Raw genomic sequence first — 6,720 nt, forward strand, 5'->3', positions numbered from 1 at the left:
TAAATTGTTGTTGTTGAATTTTATTAAATTAAAAAAAATTAATTTAAATTATTTTCACCTAAATTAAAAGAAACAAACATATTTTAAAAAATGTTTTTTTATTTCCTCCAAAATATTTTTTAATATATAAGGATAAATAACTATTTACAATATAATATATCAATTTTAATTTAATGCGTTTATATACATCAAATTTTAATTTTGATTTGATTTTCATGTTCCATTAACTCTATTATTTATATAACACAATTTTCTATTAAATTATATGTAAATTGTTGACATGATATTTTATGAAGTTAAAATCCAAACGAATAAATTTAAATTTATTTATAAAACTTGGCCATGGCTCCACATGGTTTTCCAATAGGTTTTACTTAATCAGAGGCATGATTCTGGACCTAAAAGATTATGTTTGGCTGTAAATGAAACTTATAAAGAAATGAGTACTTACAAGAAAGAAAAGAAAACAGTTTTCCGGTATGCCGATTTTTTTTTAGAGATGAATCACTTTTTGGGTATCAATTTAGCGATTATTTATATTAGAGTTTGTAAAAATAGAACGTCGGTAATCACAATATATCACGAAGAAAAGAGAAATAAAGAACACACAGATTTTTATGTGGAAACCCTTTCGGGAAAAAAACCCACGGGTAGAGGAGAAGAAAATTCACTATGTCAAATTTAAATCATTACAAGAGGAGTAGACTATGTCTATTTATAGGCTTGTAAAACCATATTCTAATAGGAGTGTAGTAAGATTGAAATACCTTATTCTAATCAATATCAAATAAAAGGAATTTAATAAGGTTTAAAAAACCTTATTCTAAAATAAAATAAAAAAGTGTAGTTCTATATGGATTTTATTTTTATTTTATTTTACCACTGTATTTTATTTAAATAATGATTCGAGTCACTTAATTCTAACAATCTCCACCTCGAACAAATTCTCAATGAACAAGTTATTCATCACGAACTCTTAACGAACAAGTTCCCCACCTCTTCCATAAAACCCCTTAAGGGTTTAACTTCAACAATGAACATCAACCAAGTCTAAGCAATGCTCAAACTTGGTTAAAGGAAGTGACTTAGTCATCAGATCTGCAAGATTTTCATGAGTACTAATTTTACTCACAACAATATCACCACGAGCAATAATATCATGAACAAAATGATATCGAACATCAATGTGTTTTGTTCTCTCATGAAACATTTGATCTTTTGTAAGGAAAATGACACTCTGACTATCACAAAATACTATACTGATTTGAAGGTCTTCATTGAGTTCACTAAATAGTCCCTTCAACCAAATAGCTTCTTTACAAGCCTCAGTAATCGTCATGTACTCAGCTTCAGTGGTAGACAAAGCGATTGTAGTTTGCAAAGTGGCTTTCCAACTGATTGCATAACCTCCAATTGAAAAGACATAACCTGTGAGAGATCTTCTTCTATCAAGGTCTCCAGCAAAATCAGCACCAACATACCCAATGACTCCATCTCTAGTTCTTCCAAACTGTAAGCAAGCATCAGTAGTACCTCGTAAGTATCTTAAAATCCATTGAACTACTTTCCAATGTTCTTTACCGGGATTCGCCATGTATCTGTTAACTGCACTGACTGCATATGATAAATCTGGACGTGAACAAACCATAGCATACATAAGAGGTCCCACTGCACTAAAGTATGGAACATGTGACATGTACTCAATCTCATCATCTGATTGTGGAGACAAAGCCGATAAAAGTCTAAAATAGGCTGCTAAAAGAGTACTAACAAGCTTAACACTTTGCATATTGAACTTGCAAAGAACTTTCTCAATGTACCCCTTCTGACTTAGGTACAATTTACTTGCTTTTTTATCTCTGAGAATCTCCATACCAAGTATCTTCTTTGCTGGTCCTAAATCTTTCATCTCAAATTCTTCACTTAGTTGGGCTTTGACCTTTCTTATCAAAGCCTTTCTTATCTTTCATTTATCTTTTACTGCTATCAACATGTCATCAACATAAAGGAGTAGATACACAAAAGAACCATCACTATTTTCTTAAAGTAAACACAACTGTCAAAACTATTTCTTTTAAAATCATGAGAAGTCATAAAGGAATCAAACCTCTTATACCACTGTCTTGGTGACTGTTTCAAACCGTAAAGAGACTTTTTCAGCAAACAAACATAGTCCTATTTTTCTGAGATTGTAAAACCCTCTGGTTGTTGCATGTCAATATCATTCTCAATTTCTCCATGCAAAAATGCAGCTTTTACATCTAACTGCTCAAGCTACAAATCATGCATGACCACAATACCAAGTAAAGCTCGAATCGAACTATGTTTCACAATTGGGGAGAACACATCTGTGAAGTCCACTCCTGAAATTTGACTGTAACCCTTTGCAACAATCGTTACTTTATATCTGGGTTCTTCAACTCCTAGAGTCCCTTTTTTCTTTTTAAACACTCATTTACAACGAACAACCTTTTTACCTTTAGGAAGTTTCACAATATCCCATGTTCTATTTTTGTGGAGTGATTCCATCTCCTCTTGCATAGCAAATATCCACTTTTCTGAGTCTTCACAACTAACCGCCTCAGAATAATTAGATGGCTCTTGGTTTGTATCTATATCTTCAACCACATTTAAAGCATAAACAACTAGATCAGCCTCGGTATACTTTTTTAGAGGTTTAATTTCTCTTCTAGTTCTATTTTTGGCGATAAAGTGTTGTGGTGAAGAAGTAACTCTATTCTAAATTTTTGTATTGGCTTGAGGAGTCGACTCTGTTGTAGATTCTGGATTAATTTGATGCTCCACTTGCTTTTAATTTTCTTTATTGGAAGAGTCTTTCAGAGATAAGTTTGGTAGCATAGCAGTTTCATCAAAAACATCTCTATTAATCACAAGTTTTCTATTTTCAGGATACCATAACTTATACCCTTTTACACCAGCTTTATAACCAAGAAAAACAAATTTAATGGATCTCGGTTCTAATTTTTTATTATCAACATGAGCATATGCAGGACACCCAAAGATCTTTAAATCAGAATAGTTAGCAGGATTACTAGACCATACCTCTTGTGGAGTCTTTTTCTCAATGGTAACGAATGGAGATTTGTTGATAAAAAAATATGCAGTAGAGACTCCTTCGGCCCAAAACAACTTTGGTAAGTTGGCATTTGACAACATACATCGAACCTTCTCAATGATCATTCTGTTCATTCGTTCTGCAATGCCATTTTACTGTGCAGTATGACGAACTGTCAAGTGTCTCACGATACTTTCTGACTTGCACAGTTTATTAAACTCATTAGAATAAAACTCTAAGCCATTGTTTGTGCGGAGGTATTTTATTTGTTTTCCCGTTTGTTTTTCAATCATAGTTTTCCAAGACTTAAATACAGAAAACACATCGCTTTTTTGCTTCAAGAAGAACGCCCAAATTTTTTTGGAAAAATCATTAATAAAAGTTAGCATATAATTAGCTCCACCTCTTGAAGACACTCTGGATGACCCCCACAAATCAGAATGAATAAACTCTAACGTTTCCTTCGTGTTATGAATTCTTTTGGTGAATCAAACTCTATTTTGGTTCCCAAAAGTACAGTGCTCACAGAACTTCAATTTTCAAATTCCTTACCCATCAAAAAGTCTTTTTTTACTCAATTCTACCATTATGCCCTAGGCGCATATGCCAAAGTTTAGTAATATAATCATTTGACAAGAAAGAGGAAGCGACAGTTGCATCACCAGTAACAGTAAAACATTGCAAAACATATAACTCGACAGTCTTTCTCTGCCCTTTCATCACAATTAAGGAACCTTTAGAAATTTTCAAAACCCCACTTTCAGCTGTGTATCTGTACCTTTTTGAATCAATAGTACTCAACGAAATTAAATTTCTCCTCAATTCTAGAACATGGTGCACGTCACTAAGTGTTCTAACAACTCCGTCAAATATCTTAACTTTAATCGTTCCAACACTTACAATTTTACATGAAGTATTATTTCCTATCAAAATAACACCTTCAGACACTATTTCATAAGTTGTAAACCAATCCCAATTGAGACTCATGTGGAAGGTGCAGCCCGAATTAAGGATCTACTCCTCGCTCACTTTAGAATTGTTGACAGAAGCGACTAGAAGTTCACCATCGCTGTAGTCTTCTACAACATCAGTTTCACTGGAATTTTCTGGTTATTTTCCTTTTTGATTTGCATCCTCCCTTTTGATCTTGTTCTGTAACTTATAGCATTCAGATTTAATGTGCCCTTTCTTCTTGCAAAAGTTACAAGTTTTACCTCTGTTTGAAGACTTCGATTTACCCTTAGATTTACCGCGAGGATTCCATTCCTGTGTCCTTCCATGATCATCATCAACATTCCGTTCTTGTCTCCCACGAACAATGAGACTTTCTCCCTTAAAGTCGGGTTTAACAACAAGATGCTTCATTTTATCATACGAGTTCAAAGAATCATATACCTCATCAATTGTGAGAGACTCACGGCTATATAAAATCTTGTCTCTAAAAGTTGAATAAGACGGGGGAAATGAACAAAGTAGAATCAATCCTAGATCTTCCTTATCATACTAAACCTCTATGGCCTCCAAGTTTGAGAGAATTTCTTTAAACACTGTTAAGTGTTCGTGTACAGACGCACCTTCCCCCAAACGATGAGCATAAAGATGCTGCTTCATATGCAACTTGCTGGTTAGAGTTTTTTACATGCATATTTGTTCCAGCCTCTTCCATAATGCAGTGGCGGTCTTCTCTTTCATCACATCCTGCAAAATTTCGTTAAACAAATGCAGATGTAATTGTGTTAACGCCTTTCGATCCTTACGCTTCTTCTCTTCATCTGTTAATGTCGAAGGCATCTTATCTATCTCCAGCAGGGCATCCTCTAGATCAATCTGCGCAAGAACTACTTGCATTTTAATCTGCCACAACGTAAATTTGGTGTTGCAATCCAACAGTGGAATTTCATACTTCAAAGACGCCATTACTGTGATCAAGATAAACAACCTGGAAGCTCTGATACCAATTTATAAAAATAGAATGTCGGTAATGACAATATATCGCAAAGAAAAGAGAAATAAAGAACACATATTTTTACGTGGAAACCCTTTCGAAAAAAATTACTAGCAGAGGAGAAAAAAAATTTACTATGTCAAATTAAAATCATTACAAGAGGAGTAGACTATGTCTATTTATATGCTTGTAAAACCATATTCTAATAGGAGTGTAGTAAGATTGAAACACCTTATTCTAATCAATATCAAATAGATGAAGTTTAATAAGGTTTAAAAAACTTTATTCTAAAATAAAATAAAAGAAGTGTAGTTTTATATGAATTTTATTTTTATTTTATTTTACCACTATATTTTATTTAAATAAGGATTATAGTCACTTAATTCTAACAGAGTTTGAAATTTATTTAGTTTAAATTAGATCTTAAAGTTGATAATTGTTTTCATATTAGGGTTTGAAATTTTTTCTGTTCAAGTTAATCCTTAAACTTCACAAGTGTTCTTATGTCAATCCTGAATATTTCCTTAAAAACCTTAAAGTTTAGACTATAATGTGAGAACAATTGTTAAGTTCAGGCCTTAATATGAGAACAATTGCCAAGTTAAATGTCATGAGTTGCGCATGGAGATCTAGGTCCGTGACGCAAAGATTAACTTGGATAAAAAAAAGTTGAGTTAAATAAATTTATTTGGGGTCTGATGTAACAGCCCGATTTTGGGTCTAGTCGGAACAGTGGTTTCAGGACCACAAATCCGACGAGAAAAAAATTATTTGGAAATTATGACATGGGTTGCATTATGATAGGAATGTTGTATGAAAATACTGATATGAAAATTTTATCGATTTAGTGATTAATTAAGGAAAGGACCTATTTGTATAAAATGTAGAAATTGAATTCTAGAAGCTACAAAGGTTAAATAGTTATGAATTAAAAAATAGAGGTCCTTATATGGTAAATAGACTATCAATCAAAATATGGTAGATTTTTATAGATGAATCATCCATGGAATTTGAGAAAAAGAAAAGGACTAAATTGGAATTTGGGGAAATTAAAAGATGATAATTAATTACATGGACATATCATCTTTTTCTATCATCTTCTTCCCCAAAATTTACATGGAAACCCTAGGAGAGAGAGAAGAGACTTTCTTGGCATAAATTGGTAAGTAATCATGTCTCGTTTTTAATAATTTTTATATTTTTGAGATCGAGATAACATGTTCTCTTTATTTTGAGGATTTATTTGAAAAGTTATCAAGGTATGGAAATTGTGCCATGGATGAACATGCTGAAAATTGAAAATTTATGGTAGAAAATGAAAGGTTGTTAGTAAATAAACAACTTTTACAAAGCGATTTTGGGTGAAATTGAGATTTAAGGACTAAATGGTAAACTTGTGAAATTCAAAGGAAAAATTCTAATTTTTGTGAAATCTATGAACTGTTATAAATACATATGAATTTCGTTTAGGCTTGAAAATGGGATTGAATTCCATGAATTTCATTTTTCGAGCCTAGGGACAAAATAAGAATTAATGAAAAGTTTAGGGGCAAAAATGTAATTTTCCAAATAGTGATTTTTGAACTAAATTGAATAATTTGAGTGTTAAATAAGTTAAATCTATTGTTATAAATCAAGAAAGACGAAAAATTGACCTTGATCGATAAAAAGAAAAGTGAGAAAAAGTGAAATTATGAAA

This window comes from Gossypium hirsutum, chromosome D10, assembly GCF_007990345.1.
Source record: "Gossypium hirsutum isolate 1008001.06 chromosome D10, Gossypium_hirsutum_v2.1, whole genome shotgun sequence".
In the NCBI taxonomy this organism is placed as follows: domain Eukaryota; kingdom Viridiplantae; phylum Streptophyta; class Magnoliopsida; order Malvales; family Malvaceae; genus Gossypium; species Gossypium hirsutum.